The 25,151-nt window shown below is 33.1% G+C and overlaps 1 long non-coding RNA gene across 1 annotated transcript in view; it reads right to left on the bottom strand.

Moving 5' to 3' along the window:
- The window catches only part of LOC130898846 (uncharacterized), a 74,831-nt gene that overhangs the window by 4,402 nt on the left and 45,278 nt on the right, over nucleotides 1-25,151 (bottom strand). The window contains exon 3 of the long non-coding RNA XR_009059943.1: nucleotides 15,361-15,392. This is a non-coding gene — a long non-coding RNA (uncharacterized LOC130898846). The remainder of the gene's footprint in view (nucleotides 1-15,360; nucleotides 15,393-25,151) is intronic.

Here is a 25,151-nt window from a genome sequence, read left to right as displayed (position 1 = left end):
TGGATTATGCATACATTAAATTTTATTGTGAATTCCAAAGAATGAAAATGTTTTTGTTTCCTGGTCATTTAGTGTCGCCGCATCACTAAATTTACTCTAAATACTCCTTGTATAAAATTCTAACAAACCGTCAGTCCACGTGGACTCATTATCTCCATTGTTTACCAATGAAAACATCTCGTCGAAATTGTCGGAAGGCTGAATAATAATCCGAGGACTATTGTGGGGCGGTTGTTCCACGACTGACCAAATAAATGACCTTTGACTACCTCGATTACATCAATCGCTGTGATTCGTCGCAATTATACCCTGTCGGTAGGTTCTCAGTTGTGAGGATTATCCTTCATCCTTTATCCTTCATCATCTTTTCTTATTTCTTCTCCCTTATCATTTAATCACGACAAAATGCCTTGATGGCAACTAGATTTTTTTGATTCGGCAATCTTAGACTGTCGGGTGTCGGCTGCTAGTTGTGTGGAAATCTCTTTAGAGACGTTTCCCATTTCCATCTACTATTGACGTTGCTTAGGGGTCTCGGAGTCATATTTTACTCACCAAACAACGCATAAATGGTAAAACGCCGTTCATATATTATTATCGTGCACCAACCATCGAAATTCGTGTTTAAACTGCTTTGCCAATTCCAAAATGCGTCTTCATACTCATACTAAGAGTAAATACATTTATCGTGTAGTTACGAAAGAAGTTGCTATAGATAAAAGACTGAAGAAAAACTGAAATCAGTTGACAAAGCTACTCAAGATTTCATACGTAGTGCAATTTATAATACAGCAAAAGTAACAAATTATCTAGAATACAATTATACCAGTTTAGAAACATTGCGTTAAATTTTGTCAGCATGTGGTTTTAAACAAAAAAAACTGAATAAACGGTTGGCAAAGACGATTTAGTGCCTAATGCTGCCAAAGAATTTATTTTCCTTCATGGTTTTTGCTTTTTAAATTTCGTTTTCCAGAAAAAAAAACCAATGGGGTACAAAAAAGGCTCAGTTCACGTCTGGTATCCTGTTTAAACCAAACTCCCTTACAGGAATGTACATTTTACTCGTCTATTTACGTTTTATAATTTAATATTCAGTTGTAGTAAGTTAACGAGGTATAATAAGGATTTTTCCCCTAGTAGAATTACAATTAAGTGTCTAAGTCTACAAACTTTTATGAAATTTCAACACAATTTCGGTAATAGATAAATGTGGTTAATTGCATCAATGGAATTTTGGATTTAACATAGATGAAACTGTTTTAGTTCAAAAAAAGTAGTCACCAGTTCATGAATTGGCCTCGATTTGTAATTGTATAAAATGCAATACAAAATATTGCATATGTAAAGAGTTTAAATTACCTTTCCTTTCTTTTTGTAAATGTAACAAAGATAACGCTTGTAAACACGATTATGGTACGAAAATAGATCGAAAATACAATATTGGTACTTAAATGTTTGTCGTATTTTTCATCTAAACAAGTTAAGGTGCAATAAAACAATTAAATAATGAATATGTTTCTATATTAATGTATTTTTGAGACCATAAAAAATTAATTTCAATTAAGTTACTGTAAAGAAGTACTTCATTGGTTTGTTTTATGATTTGTTAAAGACAAATGACAATTTGACGTTTCGACTTCTTTTATATTTCATTAATATTTTGATAAAGACCAAAAGAAGTCGAAACGTCAAATTTTGATCTATCTTAAAAAAATTATAACAGAAAAGAGACCTAAAATTTGTATATTTAGACACACGTTGTTAGAATTTCAAATAATCAAGAAATTATTCCTTCTGCAGATACAGAAGAAACTTAATTAGTCACGAAAAGGATGTTTTTTCTATTTTATGTTTGGTAGTCGGTTGGTACCACTGATTCATGTTTGACAGACGTCCGTCTCGAAAAATTTCATCCTTTAAGAGGAATGTCGGATGATGAATTTGAATTTACACCACCAGAATTGCGGGACGTCGCCTCTTCTGCCACAGATAATATCTTATCACTGTAGATTTGTATGTATAAAACTCATAATTTATTGTAGATAATATATTGAAATTAAAATAACCTCACACCACCACCACCACCACCACCGTCCAGTCAGCTGTCAAAATGAAACTGTTACCAACCCACTATAGAAAATTACCAAAAATCGTTATACGTGCGAGAATACTGTTATTCAAATAATGAAACAGAGAAATATTAATAGTGAGTCGCGGAGGTTTTTCGGAAAATGAAAGAAAAAATGGGTCATCAAAAATATTGTTATTGCAACCGAAAACACTTATTTAAAGGTAAAAAAATCATTTATAAGGGCGAAAAAGGATAGGACCTCGTTGTATTGAAAAATAAAAATTGTTATGGATAAAAATATCTTGTTCAGACAACCTTCGCATTTTTTTTAATGGGAATACTCTTGTTTGGTTATTATTTCTAAATTTTATTGTTAGAAATTGAATTGCTGTGTCATGTTAGCGTATCCAAGAGCCTGTTCGATTTTTGCATTAAGACCCCGGAGTGAAATAAAGCCGGCACTGTATCACAGATCGAATTTCCATCAACATTTAAAATTTCAAATTTAATAGGCACGATAAATTGACTTATAAAATATAATAACGACAGTCTAAAGTGGAATATAGAGACAAGGAAAACACGTAAAATGTGCAATTATTTTCCAATTTATAGCAAATACATTTCTCTAATTAACACACTAATACGATTTTATTGGACTCCATTTTCTGTGATAACGTTTTTATGTCATAATTATTGTAATTATTCTAGTTACTGACAGTAATAAATTCAACGACGGCAAGTGTATATTTGACGTTTCTCAACAAGGATTTATAATCGAAAACACACAATGAATGACTCGTGTGAATATACATGATTAGTCCGTGAACAGCAGCAATTATATTTTACATGAAGGTCGCTTGATATGGTGCACGCAAATTTCTGTATCTCATTTTGGTTTTTCTCAATTCAGACACGCCTAATTAGTCGATTAATATCAAGAAGTGGCACGGTAGGCGGTAGCCTATTTTCAAACTTATATAATCTAGAAATACTCCGAAAGCAAAGAAAAATAAAACGAAAGTAATAGTGCCAAATACCTTCAAAATGTCCCTGTTTCTAATTATAACCTAAAGTCTTATTTTATACTTTCTTTTCCTACTTGCAGGACCGGATTATGAATAAGTAAAGACGTTAGATGTAAGATGCGAATTATTCATTAATATTATAAATTGTGTTGTAGTTCCTCTCTGTAAAAACACGAATAGTTTTGAAATTACAACCAAAAATGATGAATTTTGGATCAATAGAGTTGTAGAGGAAGAAGATTTTTTCAAATTTTTATTATTCACAGGAATTATTCGCCTTTTCTTCTTTGAACATTCAAGAGGACGAAACATCACCGTTAAAATCGACCACTATGTTGCGGATGTTTGACTCCAGAACTTGCGAGATCAGCAAGACTAATTTCCAAAAGAGGTGATATCCCTTGGCCCACACGTATCCCTGACTTGACGCCTCTTGATTTTTTTTTGTGGGAACACCTCAAATATGAACAATCCGAGGGACATCATTTATTGACGGCAGTTTTCACAAATTTGCGTTCGTGTTTAGAGGCGTGCCGTCTTCGAAAGGGCCCTCAGCCTATACTTAATAAATGCACAATCTATTGCGCCACCCTGTATAATGAAGAGTTAACTTTCTATGGATATAGCGAATTATTTTCAAGTCTCAACGTTTACTGCCGGTCCTGATTATTTTCATAGACGGGAGTAATGACAGAAATAAGGAAGGCGGCTTAGTCTCGGTTAAAATTAGCGGCGAGTAAAAATATTTTTGTGTCACGAATTTAGATTTAGTCGTTTTGTGTCGTTTTGCATTGTTATGTTCACTTGAGGAGCAGTGGCGTTCTTTTAAAATGTTCATAACAACGTCCAATATAAACAACAATTCTTTCATACGATACATTTGTTAAAGAAATTAATATAAAAAGAAAATAATCGTAAAATTTGTGGAAATAATTAGATGAAAATACAAGCGAAAAGTTCAAGGATGAAGTATTGAGTGAAACTAGATATTAAAGAAGAAAAAACATATAAAATTGAAGAAAAACTATGGACACTACAAAAAAAAAACAAAATTAAAGTTATTTGAGGCTTAAAATGATTCGTGCTAAGGCCGTATTCGTATTTATTAAAAAACCACATAAAATTTTATTAAATGAGTTTTTAGAAACTGGAAAATACACAATTTTGATAAACTTTGCAGTTTCACATTATCATACTCGCCCTAATCCATGGAAACTTCCCTTAAATGGATAATCTTCCAGAGAATCCTTCATTTTCTTAACCTAACATAATTTATCTTTCTATTAACCAAATCTATGACTGTTCAAAGTAGATAAGATACTATTTATCTTTTCGATCCTAGTCTCATAGGTAATCCTTTTGCAGTTTCCATTATCATACTCGCCCTAATCCACGGAAACTTCCCTTAAATGGATAATCTTCCAGAGAATCCTTCATTTTCTTAACCTAACATAATTTATCTTTCTATTAACCAAATCTATGACTGTTCAAAGTAGATAAGATACTATTTATCTTTTCGATTCTAGTTTCATAGGTAATCCTTTTGCAGTTTCCATTATCATACTCGCCCTAATCCACGGAAACTTCCCTTGAATGGATAATCTTCCAGAGAATCCTTAATTTTCTTAACCTAACATAATTAATCTTTCTATTAACCAAATCTATGACTGTTCAAAGTAGATAAGATACTATTTATCTTTTCGATTCTAGTTTCATAGGTAATCCTTTTGCAGTTTCCATTATCATACTCGCCCTAATCCATGGAAACTTCCCTTAAATGGATAATCTTCCAGAGAATCCTTCATTTTCTTAACCTAACATAATTTATCTTTCTATTAACCAAATCTATGACTGTTCAAAGTAGATAAGATACTATTTATCTTTTCGATTCTAGTTTCATAGGTAATCCTTTTGCAGTTTCCATTATCATACTCGCCCTAATCCACGGAAACTTCCCTTGAATGGATAATCTTCCAGAGAATCCTTCATTTTCTTAACCTAACATAATTTATCTTTCTATTAACCAAATCTATGACTGTTCAAAGTAGATAAGATACTATTTATCTTTTCGATCCTAGTCTCATAGGTAATCCTTTTGCAGTTTCCATTATCATACTCGCCCTAATCCACGGAAACTTCCCTTAAATGGATAATCTTCCAGAGAATCCTTCATTTTCTTAACCTAACATAATTTATCTTTCTATTAACCAAATCTATGACTGTTCAAAGTAGATAAGATACTATTTATCTTTTCGATTCTAGTTTCATAGGTAATCCTTTTGCAGTTTCCATTATCATACTCGCCCTAATCCACGGAAACTTCCCCTCTATGTAACACGTTGCACTAACACGCGCTGTCTCTTCATTGCTTCTTTGCCACCAGCTTCCATTATTTGACCATGAATTCTTTGGCCATTCTTTCGCAAGAGATAGTTTTCAAGATTTCAATAATCTTGAATCGTCTGGGAATTTTCGCTAGTCATCTGCTCATTAGATATATAACAAGATATGTAAATTTAAACACGCCGCTGGATAGTTTCGTCGTCTTGGAGTTTTTTGTTGTTTTGCATTGTTCTGGTTCGAATCTTTAAATTTCGATTTGATAAAGTAGATGACGTAACGGCGCGACGATCTATTTCTAGTTGGCATAGACGACGACGTTCTCGTTTGTTTGTAGGGGAACAACTTCTATTGACCCCGTTTCGCAGCGAAAGGCGTCGAACTGCTTCGACTTGGAAACATTCCTCACAGTCTGAGTTATTATCCAGGAATTGAAGATAAAAATCATCACGCGTACGTTCGTCCAATGAAAACAGGCAAACGCGAACATAACCGTAACAAAAATTTTTGTGGTGGATGGAAAAGCGATTCCAACAGACTACATTAACACTATATTAAGTGGAGAGGAAACATGATTCCTAGCTACAATATCTGCCTTATTACTTGCTATCAATGAGTCAAGAAGATGTCGATCAATCCATCCTGCTTTACGGAGCCCCAGTGTGATATGGGGGAATGCAGGTTGCAAGATACAGAGACATGATGCTCAGATCTCAAAGAAGAGCCACCAATTCACCTGCTAGTATGTGAACGTACATGAAATCGGAACCACCATGGATCAACGGAAAAAAGAGCAGAGGGAAAGAACTGTAGAAGAATGGCAAAGGGAATGGGAGAAATGTAACTAGAACAAAAGCACAATGGACAAAAGTGCTGATCCCGTCAGTTGAAGAATGGGTACACTGCAAGCGCAGACAGTGGTTTTACCAATTCTCAACAAGACACGGATCCTTCAACTCATATTTACAAAGAATAATAGGTAAAATAGTGGAGGGCCAAAGAGGAAGAGGGCTGGGAAAACACTATACCTGTCGAAAACTAGTGATAGTGGTACCAGGGGCACTGCTTGGCAAGGTGGTGGAACGTTTTGTGAGTAGGTTAGGTTAGGAGACTATGGCTATAATCGCATTGATGAGAAAGTATTGACTCTGTTGTTAACTTTTTTATAATTTTTATCGTTTTATTCAAGGGATTGAAGATACCGTCTGTATACCTGCAAATGGGCAGAATTATTGAAAGTAACATTGCAAGACTAACAAACAGAACGAGTTAATAAGAGAATTTAAAAAAAAAATTGAATAACCTCAATCTTTGAAAACAATCTATACAAAACAGCGTCTTAGGATCATTTATAAATAAAAGGAAATGGAGAAAACTTTTTTTCCACCCTCCAAATATACGTTTTGTAATGTCTGTACGACTGTTTCATCACATATATCACAATAAAGTCACTTGTATAACGCAAACGGTCCTTTCCGGATACTTTTGGTCTTTCCTCCGTCCTACGCTAAAGACTAAATTGTAATTTGAGCCATTATTGTAATAAAGGATATGTTTGCGGATGTTAATTGGCGTACGTCGTTCGCGTACAGTATTCCAACGAGAATAACTTAGGAAGTGACGTTTCATAATCAGGATGTCACGGAAACGACACGCAATACTTTTACCAGGAGATTTCCATAAGTTCTTTTTTATTTCCGTTCCTTCCGAAATCTAACGAATCTTCTAGAAAACAATTCTAGTAGAAACTTTCGTTTTCATCGTCTACAATCTCCGCAACTCGATTTTGTTATTTTTTCTAAGAATTTCTAGTACAATTTCAAATAGGATGAAATAATATTGTTTCTGTTTTTTTTTAGAATTTACCGGATTTTTTATTATAACTTCGCGCTCCGGTAATTTCGTAAATAATAAACATGTTTTTTACAAAAATTGTACGAATTTTCTATTTTTAATTAGTTTTTTATCTGGCATCAAATATTTGTCGTCGTCTCCAACTTATTTCGAAATTCATGGGGTTTCAAATTGAATGTACCAATATGCAACCTCAAATACAGGGTTCCCAGCAAAATTTGCCTGATAAATTCCCTGACTTTCCCTGACCAAAACTCAAAAAATTCCCTGACCAAAAGGTACGCGCAAAATCAGCTTGGATTACTTAATGTTAATAGTAGTATTAATCATTATTATTAGTATTAAGTAAATTAATTTAAAAGCATCTAGTGAGAAACACAGCAAAATATTTCAGAAGCGCCATCTGGTGAGACGTAGCGCAAGGATTTTCTAAAATCTGGAGTTACTCCAGATTTTACTTTATTTTAGGATTTTCCCTGACTTTTTGAAATTTTTTGTAAATTTCCCTGACTTTTTGAGAATATTTCCAAATTTCCCTGACTTTCCCTGATTTTTCCTGACTTTCCAGGTCGCTGGGAACCCTGAAATAATAATACCTACAGATACAAATGAACCGAGAGGGATAATTTTTTGATATTATATGAGAAAGGTCTAAAAAGCTTCGAAAATATTGATTGAGGAAAAAAACGTTTTAGATCGAGAAACTGTTTGAGAGTTATAGCAAAAAAAATACCGACTAAAGTGAAAATATTCTGCCTGAAGAGGTAGTAAAACCGGAAAAATCTGAGGAAATCCCTACAGACCGAAGGAAATCTGAAAGACATCCAAGGATACCTTAGGAAATTTAAAGAAATCCAAAGTCGTTGAAGAAACTGCAAAAAACTTGTCCTTTCCTTTCCTTTTCCTGAATATTTTTTATTCCCAAAAACGATTTTATCCCTTTTTTCGAGTTGGCGGGTTTTCCCCAAGAATTACAGTCCTACAAACTTGAACTCAAGCTCCTAAGAACCGCCCACAATATCTCAAATAATGAGGGAGTAATTATTTTGTATCTTGATTATTAATGGGAAAATATAAGGGACGTGGGAGAAATACCCAACAATTTTGCAAGAAGCCGTAGATCGAAAAGCCTTCTCGGAACATAAAGAAGAAGAAGAAACCTTAGATTCTAAAAACAGAAGAATCCTAACGTCAAATTTAAAGTAAACTGTAATGAATTTCTCAAAGTTAGATGTCAATCTTATTTATTCATTCTACACTGTTCTAATAAATTAAACTAGTCGACTGTAACAAAAATAGACAATAATATTGTAATAGAGGTACATTTTTCTGACATTCTATCTATTTTATCTAACCTTCAACGTAAACTTCTTCTTTTAAAAGTTAGAAAAATGACATATGATCATCGACAAATAAAACTACCGGCAACTTTTAAACACAAATAATTAAAAATCCCTAAAATCATAGAAGGAAATAAAAAAAACCGGAAACTTCTTCTTTTTTAAGTTAGAAAAATGACATATGATCATCGACAAATAAAACTACCGGCAACTTTTAAACACAAATAATTAAAAATCCCTAAAATCATAGAAGGAAATAAAAAAAACCGGCATCATATATTTTTCTTTAACCGTACATTTATTAAAAACGTCGACAATAATATTGTAATGGAGATAAATTCTATCTATCTTATCTAACCTTCAACGTAAACTTCTTCTTTTTTAAGTTAGAAAAATGACATATGATCATCGACAAATAAAACTACCGGCAACTTTTAAACACAAATAATTAAAAATCCCTAAAATCATAGAAGGAAATAAAAAAAACCGGAAACTTCTTCTTTTTTAAGTTAGAAAAATGACATATGATCATCGACAAATAAAACTACCAGCAACTTTTAAACACAAATAATTAAAAATCCCTAAAATCATAGAAGGAAATAAAAAAAACCGGAAACTTCTTCTTTTTTAAGTTAGAAAAATGACATATGATCATCGACAAATAAAACTACCGGCAACTTTTAAACACAAATAATTAAAAATCCCTAAAATCATAGAAGGAAATAAAAAAAACCGGCATCATATATTTTTCTTTAACTGTACATTTATTAAAAACGTTGATTTCGTTCCACCAAGCGCATTACTGTATTTTCTTCAATTTAATATAACGATAGTCTATTTGTAATATTAGAAGGAAAACTATCAATAAACCGTATAAAATAACTGATGATTGCAAGAGTGATATTATCTTTTATGTTATTTGTACTATCACTACGTTCATCAAAAATACTTCCTTCCTGTTTTGTAGTTCGGAAAGTCATACGGAAAAATAGTTAAATCTATAAATAAATGTTATATTTATGTTACGCTCGAGTACGAGACAATTTTCCATACCAGCTACTATTATACAGTCGGCTCATAATGTATAGATATTAATAATTTATAAATAAACTTTTATTATACAGGGTGTTTCTATATTCGACCTAAAACGCTCTACCACAGAGAGATCTCAATAAATTATTCATTTTGATAAATTTTTTTTTCAAATTTAGTGACCGATATTTTGAAAAAATTTAACCAGTGGCGCGCTCTCGGGGTTAGTTGTCATTTTTATCCCCCTATTTTTTACGCCACTGGAAGAAATTATTTTTTTCTTATTTTGTCTTAAATTGACTGATTATTTTTAGTTAAAAAACTAATAACCTTTTATGGAAAAATAAAATGAACAAAATTCTGTAAGCACGTAAGTAATTTACAAATTAATTAATTATTTATTCAATTTCGAATAACGATTAAGCGTAAGAAGTTCGAAACAAATGAAAATTATTCATAATCTCAAATGTTCAAACGAAAATTTATTACAGTAATAACAAAATTGGCAATGAAAATCAAAATAATAATAATTAGGCCCCCGTATATCAAAATGAATAATTTATTGACATCTCTCTGTGGTAGAGCGTTGTCGGTCGAATATACAAACACCCTGTATACTTGAAAAAGGTATAAACCATATCCAGTCATTCAATTTCAATAATTTTTGATGATGACAAATTAAATGCTTTTTCTTTAATGAATAATCAGATTTTCAGCTTCATTAATGGACTCACGGAGATAAATAATAAAGTTTCTAATGCAGTTAAGGTACAGTTCTTCCAATATCAATTGCAATTACTTATAAAGGAACTTTGGAACTTTTGTTTATTTTCCTTCGTGGTTTTTGCTTTAAAATTTCGTTTTACAGAAAAAACAACGAATGCTGTACAAAAAGGGTTCAGTTCACGTCTGGTATCCTGTTTAAACCAAACTCCCGTACAGGCAGGTACATTTTACTCGTCTTTTTAATATTTTTTTCGATTTTTTTCCGAGTTCCAAGTAAGACTACAATCAAGTGCATCTGTCTAAATAAGGGTGAATAATTCCGTCCAATTTTCAACGGATATTTTCTCGCTTAAGATAAACATATTTTCAAAAGTATTCATAAAAATAATTATTTTATAAAATGAAGAATCTACGCCTATGGTAGATCAAACAAAATTATCGGAGACATTTTTTTCAATTCTGGAAACAGAAAATAATTCTAGGGGGCTAAATCTGGTGAATAGGATGCATGAGGTAACTTCAATTCATTAATTTCGGCCATTGCAATACTGGATGTGCGAGATGGTGCATTGTGTTGATGAAACAACACTTTCTTCTTAGCCGAATGCGGCTGTTTTTGTTTGATGTCTTCGCCCAAACGTTGCAATAAGTTCACTGTTGAAACTATCTTGCACACATCTCAAAAAACCGAAGCCATAACCTTACATGTAGGTGAAACGGTATTTGCCTTCTTTGGAGCCGGTTCTCCCATTGTTTGACCCATGTTTCATCCATGGTTTTGGAGCGGTGCAAAAGTTTTACTTTAATTCTGTGAAAGTTTGCCAAATACTCGATGGAAACATCTTCACAAAGCACTTTTTGAAATGCTGCTAGTACGCGCACTTTCATTCGACGATTATCCAGTACCACCTTGTGGATTTTCTTCAACATTTCCGGAGTCTTCACCTCATTTGGTCGATCACTACTATGCTGGTTTTTATTGATAAGGAAGGTGCAGTCTTCTCTCCCAGAGTAGAATCTAGTTCTGCCAAACAAATACTAAACAACGTGGAGTTTTCTAAACTGTATAGATTTTGAAGAAACTACCACTTTCTCTAGGCCAGGTAGTATTTTTTATTTTGACCCAATTTGGAAATCGTTAAGCGATATTAGTTATTTGGAGTTTACCACGCAAGAACTCAGATCTCGGAGCTAATGAGTAAGTGTCTTGATGGGAATTTTGAGAAACAAACTGTATTAAAACTACGAATATATATACAGGGTGTTTCACATGTTTAAAACGCATAGTTTAATCGCAAATTAACAATCAGGGTTTAGCCGATCAAAGCTTGCGGAACGTTTAAGTTCCTTCCAATCGAGCGGTCGAGAGAGCCATAAAAGTATTTAGCTGCTGCCGCATTTTTTAAACTTTTCGTAGTTCTAACTCGCACGCCAACGTTTCTGTGGAAATACTAACGACGCTTTTTCGTGTGGGATTACCACGTAGATGTATGTATAAATTCCTACAAACGTTTATTAATTTAAAATCGTATTTTTTCAGATACGCCCGTATAATTTACTTATAGGGAATAGGTAGAATTGGTTGGAAAAACCCAAGAGCCACTAATAAAAATCGTTAAAGATTAGATAAAGTGAAATGTCATGACAACTATGACAATGTTAAAATATAAATAAATACAAACTTCCGTTCTGTTAGATATAAATATGTTTTATTACAAATGAAAAGGAGTTTATTTACGTAGATAAGGTATGTATTAGTAGACTTGGGATGGTATCTGTTACATGTGGTATGAATTTACCATTTTCCATTGAAGATTTAAGTCGATGCGTTTCAATATTGGTAAGTAAACTTTGCCGACCCGAACAAAAAACCAAATTGCCGCCTGTTTAAACAGAATTTTTTTTAGTTAACAGTAAAAACGCAACAAAATCACTAGCCTGTTTAGTAGTTCTTTATATATAGTGCAAAAAGTGATTATAAAGACGAAAATGTCGAGTCAAACGCGCCGCAGTTGCAAAATTTCTCTTGACAAATTTTGTGGAGAATTTATGGTGAAACCGCAAGCCAGGTCATTTTACGAAAATGTGAAAAAAGCCTGTTTCAAAAATTTTGGTACTTTCAATTGGAGATCAAGACAAGCAGCCCCTCCGCGCGTGCTGCGTAGCGTGTCTTTGGTGCACTTGATGAATGGGAAGAAAAAAATCATGCCTTTTGTTATTCCAATGGTATGGAGGGAACCTACTAACCATTTTGACGACTGCTAATTTTGAATACTGAAGGTTTTTCTAAGAAAGGAAAGCACAAGATCGAGTATCCAAAGATTTACCGATTGTTTCAGAAATACCTCGTGAACAAGCCAGGAAAGGCAAGAGATTGACTGGACCAGATAACCTTATCTAGGGTGGGAATACATCACAATGAGATCCATCGTCAGAAACTCGAAGCTACTCAAAACATTGACGTGATGTGACGGTGAACATCAGAGCTCAGCAGATCTACCGTCATTTTGACCAGAAGATCTAAGAGACTATGGAGAAGATTTGGAGGATTTAGTACTAACATAACTAAAGAAACTAACGTGTTACACCAGATGATACTGTTAATTGGATCAGTTATTTCGTACTCTATAGCCAAAATGGCCAAATCGTTAACTTCTGTTATTCGAGTGAAACCAAGTTCATCCCACAATACGTGCTGAGGTCTACCATTTTCCAAAATACGCAGCATACATTCAGTTACCAAAAACCCGCATATTCGAAAAAAAAATTGTTATTTGTTACTTGAAAGATAAAGTTTTCTTATAAAACTTGATATTTCAATCAACCTCGACCGTCAAAACAATTCACAGTTTTGTTGTAGTCGTAGGTTATCTTATTATTGAGCCGAATCGATGCGAACAACGCCTGCGCCCAACGTAGAAAAGTCGAATAATATAGAAAATTGCTCGTAAACGTAATTTTCTACACGTAGACAACGTAATTTTTTACGTCGTCCCACCAGTGTCTGTAGCAGTAGGTATTTGTCGTTGCGTAAGATGTATCCTATGCATCCAACGAGGATGGTTACGTGACCAGCATGTCGATTTAAGTTTCCATTAATACAAAATGTGTCTGCAAACTCTTCACGTCTATCAAAATCGTCATCTGACAATCTTACAATGGAGGGAATTTAGTATCACGTAAAATTTTCATTACTGGATATTTGTCTAGTACTTAAATCGTCTTCTATTAGGACGCAAACATCTAAAGATTTGTTATCAGTCGATGCAGTTTTTCTGCGATTTGGATAAACCTTTTACCGAACCAGTTTCGTCGAACTTTTTTACTAATTTTCTGACAGTAGATCTTGTTTCGGTTAGGATATACATTATTAAAGATATTATACTTGTAGATTTCTGAATAACAATTCGTTGTTTTCCAGATAAACGATCCGTTGTGACTTTCGATAAACTTTAACAGTCAAATTTGCTATTGTAGCAGTCGTGTATTATTTTCGGCTGAGATGTGGCTATAATTCCAAGCCAAAAGATTTAGATGAAAAATAAAAAGTATTTCTTGCGGATTTCTAATATAGGGTGCTCCATTTGAAGTAAGAAAGTTCATTGTTTTTTGGGAAACTCACTGTGTATAAGTTTTCCAAACGACGGGCGTCTGTTTACGGTACAAGAGCGTGTTCCGTACTTTCACACTTACATGATTCAATCCGATATTACATCGATTTTTAAACTGAAAAAATTACTAATTGTCTTTAAACTTCTTCTTTAATAAGTAACTATAAGTTAATGTCGGTTAAGATGCACGCGATAATCAAGAAAAACATTCAATTTACATTATAGATATGGAGCTACCTACACTTAACATAAACATATATTATAACATGAATAAAGCATCATATTATTAAAATTATAATTATCTACCTACTATTACCATATAAATGATTGTGGTGTTGGCAAGGAACGGAAATGAAGTATAAATACCGTTAGTTTAAGGGGATATCCGTTCTTAGTCGTTTACCGAGAGATAATATTTTTTAAATAACAATTAAACGGTTTTTTTTTTTTTTAAATTAAACCATTTTTATACGGCACGGCATTCCGGAACATCTCGGAGGGTCAAAAATGACTTTATAATGTGGAGACTAACTTACAGTTACATTTCTCAACTTCTGGACTTTTTCCATCATCGTTTTCTATTTCAGTTGTTTCGATAATGTCTGTGTATGATCCCCAATGAATCCTATCGGTTTTAAATATTCATCTAAGAACCAACCGCAGTTGGTCAAGCGGAAGTTTTACACATATTGGATCCGTTGCATTAAGCCACATGGAATTAACGAAAATAGTTAGTAAAATTATAAAAAAGGCGCCATCTCGCATCATTTACGTCGGTCAATGAAAAATATCAGTAGGATCTGTTGATGATGCAAAAAGTAACTGGAAAGGTTTTACTTTTCACACCTATAAACGCGTGGAAGGCGGAAAGACTTTGGTTAGACCTTGATTCCTAACTTCAACGCTAAATCGATGCAATTAATGCAACTTAAAGGTTAATTATTAGTCTTTTTGTTGCTGAAGTGTCTAGCGTCATCAAAACGTCAGTATCAGAGGCTTTAATTAAAATTCTTGAGTCTGGTTCCGCTTTGGAAGCATGAAAAATAATCCGTGTTATCAATTGGTTGTTCTACGAATAATCTGCCAGAAACAGCACCTTTAAAAATCGATAATTTTTAGTTTAGTTTGTCAAATCCATAACGCAATTTCCAAAAGGAATATTATTTATTAAAGTTTATTAGCTATTCTAAAAATTGCGAATGTCTTTCTATAGATAGTCACAAGTGTTTTTTTCGATTCGATTTTTACTTTAATTAGATTAAAATTAGATACTTTGAAGTTATTACCGACAATCCATTTTCTACATTTTCTCTCCACAAGATTTCTTATTTCTAATATTAACAATTAAACAAACTTACCAACAAAATAAAGGATACTGTCGATGTCGGTCCTGAAAACAAAGTCTTATCAGTATAAATCATTTCTCTAATTACTCAATATATAATTAACATTAACCAAATTCAAAAATCCGAAAACTCAAAGTCTAGTTGGTGGATCAACGCCTTTCAAAGTCTTGAAGTTAAAATATACGTAAAGTTATTAATGACAGTTGGTATCATCCCACATACGAGGAGTTATTTTTTATAGTTTAATCATTTAGCGGATAAATTCTGTATAATTGAAATTGCTTTCTAATTTCTCTTTAATATAAGGGGTTGTTACTTAAGTTTTGAGATATGGAAACACCGATTTAAATATATCAAATCTAGTTTTGGTTGTTTAAAACGCAGGTTCCGAGTGTCGGATTGGAATTCTCAAAAAATCAGCTTGTCTGAAAAATTTCTTTCAGGTAATGAATATCAACCAGTTACATGTTTACCGCCCTCTAAGGGGCGAATGGCGCAAAAAACAAGCGATTTACAAATATCCAGTTTGTCGGTCATCATCGAAAAAATGGGCCGAGGTTCCGAGGACTAATATCGACAAAACTTTCAGGTATCGTTCGTAATTCCAGTTATTTTCGGTGTCGAATTTCAAGATCCTGTAGTAAGGGATCGATGACAAATTGGACCAGATCATTAAGCGTCGTTTATCGCCGCTGGTTGTCGTCTAAAGAGACAGTTGGCTATTAATTTCAGTATGTAACTTCTCTGAAGACAAATCGTTTTGAAAATAATTAGCTTCGGACCCTCCTCCGACTAACGTCTCGTCAGTATATAGTTGTACATAAAAATTTCATTTAAAGTGCATTCCGCATTCTAAAATCTATGGAAGCTGGAAATTATATGGAAAGTAAATAAAAACAGAGCCGTAATCGAGCTACTATTAATTTGAGGTTGGGAAAAAGTGTAAATGCGAATCTTCCAACTAAATTTAGCCATTTTGTAAACGATAAAAAGCTAAAAATAAGTACAGAACAGCTGCTAATTAAACTATACATTTCTGTAATTACGAAGAAATATGCTAACGTGGGAATGAAGATTGGCATTGTTTCTAAATATAATTCATTCATTGATGGGTGAGTCATATAAATAAAAATAAAGGCATTAATGAAAGTTTGTTGTAGTAAACTCATCGACAAAATCATAGGCGTCCGTTTGGAATTTTTGGTTTTTTATACCAGATTATGTTAGATAGATGAATTTCTCAAATATCGGCGTTGAGTTCCTAACACTCTGTAGAAGTCCCAACGTATTTTAGTCACCTATTAAGGTTATGAGACCATTTATGTAATGTACTCAATGTGAATATGAACAAAAAGTGGGCGTTTGTCTTTGATATTGAGGATGTTGAGAGTGTGAAACACCGGCAGTGGTGGGTTGCTTGGGAAATGTAGGTAAAATCGTTAAATGATAATTATATTACCGTGACCTTCCCACCTACTTGATTATGTGGAGTCCGGGGATTTTTGTACAATATTTTTCCAGTTTTCTACTTACTGACAAGTTTTTTATAGTTTTCGGAATTAATAAACTTGATATCCAAGTATAATCTGTCTTATAGGACGATTTTAATTCTATCAATTTATAGAAATTTTATAAATTATGAATTTTTAATCTATTTTCCACATACCGAGATATTTGTACTATGTAATCGGTATCGAAATGCGGTTTTTTATTTATCATTTATCAAATTGATACAAATTTCGATGTTTCAGTTTTTTTTTTGTTATTTCTTTACGTTTCTTTCTTCTTTTTCGATGTATACTATCAAAAAATTTTGTCGTTTCAAATAAAAATCATTTTTTTGGGAAGATAGGAAGACACAAAATATTTTGAGTCATAATAGTTTTGCTTAACATTCCACTGTATTAATTGTGTTATGAATGAAGATTTAATAGTTCCACAACTTGAACAAAACGTTGCCTCGTCTAAAAATACTATACTATTAACAAAATTTGGATTTTTTCAATGCCTTTTGAAACCAATGACTAACTTTGTTGTACGGCAATTTCTGTTGTAGTTGGAAGAGAGTTTCTTTTGAATTTTCACTTATTTGTGGTTTTCCAGCTTTTGAAACATCCCTCAGGCTTCCTGTTCCATTAAATTTTGAAACTGTTTACTAGAAATTAGGGGTATTTAGACGTACGTTTTGTTAAATAACTTTATAACCTCGAAACTTGCCTTTATTAGAATTTCTATCTATTTTTTTCGGTTAAAGGTTGAGGATGATACTTATTGAAAGTTATTTTATTAAAAAAATTGGAAAATATTCTTACAAGGAAACGTTTAAGATAAATTTTTGAATGTTGTGTATTATTTTATTGTATTTCTGTATATAAACGAATGATAATAATCGAATTCCGACATTCATTTCTTCGTTAATATGTAAAAACAAGGAAACAACCGAGATTCTAATCAATCATGCAACTTGAAGTAGAAAGTAACCATCTCATCTGAGGTTTAAATCATCTCAAATATTTAGTACCGTTTCATTCATTTCTTGGAGTTCTGATTTGTTTGCAGGTAAAATTATCAGCTAGTAACGTAGAACACGCGAGGAATGTATATAGAGTGACTCGATATTGAAAACTGTATAGAAAAAAATCTAAACAATAGTTGGAATAACGCCCCTTGGCGATTATTTCGACAATACAACTATTAAACTCATTGTGATCTTTTTTATATACCCCCAAAACAAATCTTTATAAATTTATGAATGCACTTTTCTTAAACCTTAAAGTTTAAGTTCCAAAGAAAAGAAGACCCGTCGTAGATTATTTTGGAGTTCTTATAGCGAAACAATGTAATTAGTACAGTGAACCAAGTAAATTACTTCGCATTTCTCGAACTTAGTTATGACTTAAAAGAAATTGAATTTGACAAATACAACGATTATGCGAAAAAATTGATAAATCATGACACTGAAAAGAAGAACAAGGAGAAAATGTTGGAATAGCGAGTAAAAAGAAAGAAGCAGAACGTGTATCAAGATTATCGTCAATCAGTGGGGAGTATCGATTATTTAAAAATCGATTTCTCTTCAAAGATGTATTTATGAACGTTCTCGATTTTAGTAAAATAATCGAAAAGCATTGGAAACCACTAATCGATTCATTTGGAGTTCGTTTTTGACGTTAATCCTATTTTTTACCGCTTTAAAAGTCACACTAAATATAAAAGAATAATAAAAAGTTAATAATAATGTGAAATAAAAAAATACAGTGAATAGTCAAAAATTTGTACGAAAAACTTATATAAAAGTCAATGTAATTAGTACAGTGAACCAAGTAAATTACTTCGCAATTTTAAAGACCTTCATGGATTAGTTTGAAATTTTGACAGAAGTTCAAAAATGATGCAAATAACAAACTTGATTTGGTGCTAATGTATGCTTATTTAAAATTTTAAAATAACCGGGAATCGATAGAAAATTAAATTTTATGAAGAAAATGTAGAATGAAGTTTTTTATTTGAGTCAATAATTTCTGAGTTATTCGCGATTGAAAATTTAAAAAAAAAACACGTTTTTCGACATTTTTTCACGAAAAACTCGAAAGTTACGCATTTTCTGGAAAAACTTATTCTTATCAAAATTGAAGCTTATAAAAAAACAAAGAAATTAGTCGGTTCAAATTAAATTTTCTAAATAATATTCAGCAACTTACGAGTCACTTAAAACCAAATTTTTGTTTTTCCTAAATTTATGCAGAGGTTTGAGCTCAAATAACGGAAAAACGATCAATTTTTCATAAAAAATTGTAATGAACATTTTTAAAGTACTTTTTCAGACCTTTAAAATGAGTTTTTATAAAACCGTCTAGTATGAAAATTAAGCGAGTTATGACGAAAATAAGTGAAGTAACTCGAATTTGGGAAAAAAAAAAATTTGACACCACGTGCGGCAAAATTAAAATTAATCGTAGCCCATATAAAATTTATCTTTTTTTAAGCTCTAACAACACGTTCCAAAAGTTTGAATGGTTTAGAATACGTATATTTTGAAAAAAGTTGTTTAATGTGAAATTTTTTTTTCGATTTTTTTGATTTTTTCAAAATATCTCAAAAACTATTGGATCAACGAAAAAATTTTGTTGTAACTAAAATTTAGCTTTTATTTTATTGAACATTTCGCTTTTTTTTTAAACTCAGTAGCTTGAAAATTAAACGAGATATAAGCGTTTAAAGTATTGATTTCAATCCTAAGGGTGAGTCTTTTTTACCCTTTAACATCAAAATTCTCTGAAGAAAAGGGTTGCAACTGTCATGGTTTTGTAGATTATGAAATTCCCTACAAAATGATGAATGGATGAATGCAAAAAGCTTAAAGGGAAGCCGAGTTATTATTACGAAATCATTTTTCTAGAGATAATGTTGGAAAATCACGAAAAATTTAAATTTTGATCTTTTTGGAGTATTTATTCTTTTATATATGCTGTTTCATGTTTTTTACCAAATTTTTTTAAATAAATCTTTGTATGAGGGGTTGTTTTTAGGGGTATCTGAACTGTAAAATATCAAAATATTAAAATTATGATACAAAACAATCGACATTTATTATATTTGAACATAACTATAGCCCATTAACGTTTTAATTCAATAGTGTCCAATTTATTGGTAAGTAAGGGGTGATTTTCACCCTTTAAAAATAAAATAGGTGGGTATTATATGTGTTATGTGAAAACTGTAGCATTGTTTTACACAAACGGTCAGCCAAACATAATATACAATAAAAAACATAAAGAAAAAATTAATGTCGATATTTCCTATTCAAATTATTCCGGTAATTCCAGTCAAAATAAATTAGAAGATAATAATGGGAGTTATTTGAAGTTATTAGAGATTAGAATTATCACAATGTAGAGCAGAGCTTTTTCATTTCAAAAGTCACGAAGCTTTAGACGGTTTCTTATCCCAATTGTGCATTGAAACAGATCTTAGACTGCATTTAGAACAATCAACGAATACGTCTCATTCTGTTTTATCATAGTTTTGATTCATTGAAAGTCCGAGGATATCACTACAACAACACAGTCCCCAGTCTCCTTTGAACAATAGAAAAATAATATCGAAAGAAATTTCCTAAAATTTTATGACTGATAACTAAAATAAACCTTATCTCTTACCTTCCTACCTACCAGAAGTAGCTTTTCGTTTTTATGCATAGAGGATTTACAGTAGAAAGTTTCGTGACTTTTGAGAAATGACCATCTCAAATTGGTCACTGGCTCTTGGTCTAATACGAAAACTACTTGCCCAGAAACAGAAGTAAGGTTTACTTCGAACTGTTCTAAGGAGACTTGAGACTGGTCGAAACAGCATCTGTTTCAAGTTTGAAGACGTCCACGTTAATTGGTATTTGTTTGGCAACTAGTTAATGAAAAAAATTGGTGATAAAAGCATTAGTTTAACCAATATAAACACTGAACTAGATTCTACTTTGGTTGAGACTGTTCATTCGTAATCAAGAGTGAAATATTGGGTTTGAACAAAGCCGTACAACCTGCGAAGACCAGCATTGAAGTAATCGACGAAATGAGAAGACGACTCCAGAAATATTGAAGAAATTCCACAAGGTGGTATCAGATGAAGGTCGACTGAAAGTTGCGCGAGCTAGCAGACATAATAGACATGCTGTGTGCAAGATGGATGCCACGTTTGCTGACCATGGAACAAAAACAGCGTCTTGAAGACGTTTCCAACAAGCAAAGCAATGGACTGAAAAGGGAGAACCGGCTCCGAAGAAATCGAAGACCGTTCATCTGCAGGGTAGGTCATGGCGTTGGTTTTTTGGAATTTGCGTGAGATTATTTTCATTGACTATTTTGAAAAAGGAAAAATTATCAACGGCGAGTGTTATGCGAATCTATTGCAGCATTTGAGCAAAGAAATAAAGTAACAATCATCATGCATCATCATGCAAATTGATGAATTAAAGTTTGAATTGCTACTTCACGCAAGCCTATACGCCAGATTTAGCCCCCTCGGAGTATTTTCTGTTCCTAAACTTGGAAAAATGGTTCGGTGGTGAAAGATTTTCAAACAATGGAGTGGTGGTGTTGTCATTTAATGGCTTAACTAAAATTTTTGTGTTTTCTTTGTTAGGTCGGGTACTTCAGGGACCATCCTCGTAATTATTAACCATCTAATATTATTATTAAAAACGAAAATTAATCAATTAATATATATTTTAATAATTAGAAACAATTATATCAAATATATGAAAAAATTATAAGTATTAAAAAAATGCAGTGACACCTTGTAAGTGCACTAAAGATATTTTCTTTCAGTGGAACGTACTTGGTTAAACACTAGATAGATATGAATGAAATACACACGTGTCTGGGTACTTCTATCAGGTCATTAAACTCCAAGTTCCGACAAGACCTTTAACTTTTGTAGAATAATATACCTAGACTTGGACAACGTATACTGGGCGTCACAAATAAGTTAATTAAACTATTAAATGTTTAGTTTCATCACTATTTTTTCACTTTTATTTGGCTTTGGTTGTGAAACTGAGATAACATTTTGTTTTGATTATCTGTACTTTCCACATCTACCTCCTCAACTATTATTTGTTATATTGTTTTATGTATATGTTTCGTTTATATGTTTATACTACCATTACACCGACACTCGCACTAATTAGTGTAGTGTAGTGGACGAATAGTGTGTTCAGTATATCCGCGATACAATTAACCATGAAGCAACATCGCAGTTTTTCGAAATATTTCAAATCAAATCAAATTATTGGCGTATTGATACAAATATATAGAGATCCAGTGATAGTTATAGTACATCGGAAGAGTTTTCCACATGTGCAAGTGCGATGAGAGACTAACCGTTAAACATAAAAAAGAAAAAACAATCGATTATCTAAAAGACATCGAACTATATGTTAAAATTTAATTAATGTGATGTACAAACAATTTGGTATGTAGTATGTAAATTATAGTAGAATTATAATATTGTCAAGTGCTAATGACCCTTAGCAGTCGAAGCACAGCCTCATTCGAAAAAGTACCAGATGAAAATAGGTCATTTATTTAAGAAAAAAATGTACGATAGTATTATCCAAAGTATTGTCCATCTGAAGCTATGACCTTTTCCCATATTTCTGGTAATTTGTGGATCCCATACCAAAAGAACTGCGCCGGCTTGGCAGCCAAGAATGAATCAAGCCAATTTTTGATATCTCGCTCTGATGTACAACGAGGGCGTTCTGCATCGACCGGAACAAATGGAAGTCAGAAGGGGCAAGATCTGGGCTATAAGACGAGTGAGGTAAATCTTCCCATCTACTGTTTTCCAAATAGTTTTTAACCGGAATAGCAACGTGGGGCCGAGCGTCTACGTGATGGATATTGCCTCGTGTCTGTTCGCTACTGCACTCTTCAAACGGATTAATTGTGTTCGGTAGCGTTCTCCATTGATGGTTTTACCCGGTGTTAGCAATTCATAATACAGCACACCCTTCTGATCTCACCAAATAGAGATCCATTACCTTCACGCCATGGATATTCGGTTTTGTCCTTTAATGGGCTGGTTTGCCGTATATACATACATTTTTCATCACCAGTAACAACTCGATGCAAAAATGACTTCCTTCTATAGCGTTCCAGCAGTATTTTGTACATGCAAAACCGTCTCTCGGCTCGAGTCCATGTGGAACCCAATTTTCTTGCTTTTGAATACATCTAACTGATTTTAAACGTTTTGAAATGGCTGCTTGAGTGATACCCAAAGATTCTGCGAGCTGTTCTTGTGTTTGGCATCAATCTTCATGCTTCCAGTTCTTCATCTTCAAACTTTTTTGGCTGCCAGGACGTTTATCGCCTTCCAAGTCAAAATCGTCACTTTTAAATCGTGCAAACCGATTCTGATGGACACTGTAGGTGGTCCACCAATTCTAAGTGCATTTCGTTAATGCTCGAAGTGTGAAAATAAACGTTGTTTTGATGCAAAGCAAAAGCAAAACTTATGCCCTAATTTTGGCTGCTCCAGATAACTCCCATAATTTCATTAACTCAGTTTATGATCCCTCTGTTTTGCTCCATTTCGTTAGGTTCTTTCCTTTCACTTGTCAGTGTTGCCGAGTTCATTCTATCCTATATTTTGATCTCTCTTGCTTTATTATTATTCCATAATTTTTGAAGCCACTTGTAGTGTACCGAATGTTGATTATTCCATCTCCTTCTTTGATCTGGTTATCGAGGCTAAATCATCTGCATTTATATGCTGTTTATGGTATACTGAATTTACACCAATTACACCAATCTGACGCGCGTTTCGATAACCAAGTTATCATCTTCAGAGACTGAAGGTAAACTAAATGACTTGATTTATCCGTTTTATACTGAATTTTCCCACCAATTAACCTTCTCCCGCGAAAAATACCAAAGCATATTGGGCAGACTAAGAGATCCGTTATTGTCCGGTTTAAAGAGCACATTTGAAATATGAACGGACCGGAAAATCAGGTATTTCTTCTGTTAATGTAGTTAAGAAAATGGAAAGCACTTCGAAAAGTTTATTGATCATATTAAAGTAAATTTATTAACCGACAACGGTTTCCATCTGTAAATTTCGTGATACACTCTGTAAGACTGTATTATTTGACCTAAAAATGACGATTGCCGCCTGCCTACTATCGATACATCCGAGTTTTATCAATGAAACTACGATTTGACGGTGTTTAATGCTGAGTTTGTTAAAAAAAGTTGTATAAGGTCTGAACACGTTCCAGTTATATTGACTTCTTTATCGTATTCGAAAATCGATTACCGATAGAAACTTTAGTGACGTTTCGACTAGATTACGCTCTGGAGGTACTGCCCTTGTCGTCGCACGGGCAAACGAGACTCAATTTTTGAATAATCACTTAGACCACCCTTGTAAACTAAGATAATTTATAGATTGCCGATTATTTAGAAATGTTAGAGACATGTCTTCATTCAACATCGGATACTTAACCGAAAAATCGAACAAAGTCGCGTGTGCCGTATCCCTAGGAGCAGCGTAGATCTTATTAGATCTAGGCGTTCGAGATTTACTCGCCTTGCCGTTCCGAGAAAGATTGAACTTCGTAAAAACAACAGATACCGCTTTTGGTAGAATTAAAATAAGAGAAATTAACGTCGTAATTAATAATACAAATATTGTGGACGCGATTTAAGCACAAAATGGAATAATGGAACCATACCGTTTAAGAATGATTTGACATAGTGACTTGTATGTAAAATAGAGCGGAGCTTGGCCGTCCTTTCCAGCTTATCGGAGCCCTATTTAAGGGTTTGCCATCTTCTATAGCTTCAGTTTGTTTACCAAAGCTGGCAAAGGTACAGAGGAATCAAAATGCTGAAAAAGAAGAGCCCATTAGATGAAAATCATAACTAGATCAAAAAATACAACAGAGGATGAAATACCTTGGGATTAATGGGATTAAGAGGACAAGTAGCGGGATGTCTTCGGAACGTAGTGGCGGAACAAACACCTAAGACAAGAAACAAAGGCAGGAATTTACAAGGCGTCAATCGTATAATGACCTTCAGTATCAGAAACAAGAGCAGAAATATCAAAAATGAAATATCAACTCTGGGAGACCACGGAAATGAAAATCAGATGATTATGTGAGGTAAGTAGATAAGATTAACGAATGGGTGTTAATCACAGTGTTAAAAAAAAAACAATAGAACCAAATTATAAGTCGAATGACAGACGATAAACTGGTTAAAATAGCGAGTGATACATCTTCAATTGGAACACGG

Source organism: Diorhabda carinulata, chromosome 10 (assembly GCF_026250575.1).
Source record: "Diorhabda carinulata isolate Delta chromosome 10, icDioCari1.1, whole genome shotgun sequence".
In the NCBI taxonomy this organism is placed as follows: Eukaryota; Metazoa; Arthropoda; class Insecta; order Coleoptera; family Chrysomelidae; genus Diorhabda; species Diorhabda carinulata.
This window is presented reverse-complemented; position numbering and strand designations above follow the sequence as displayed.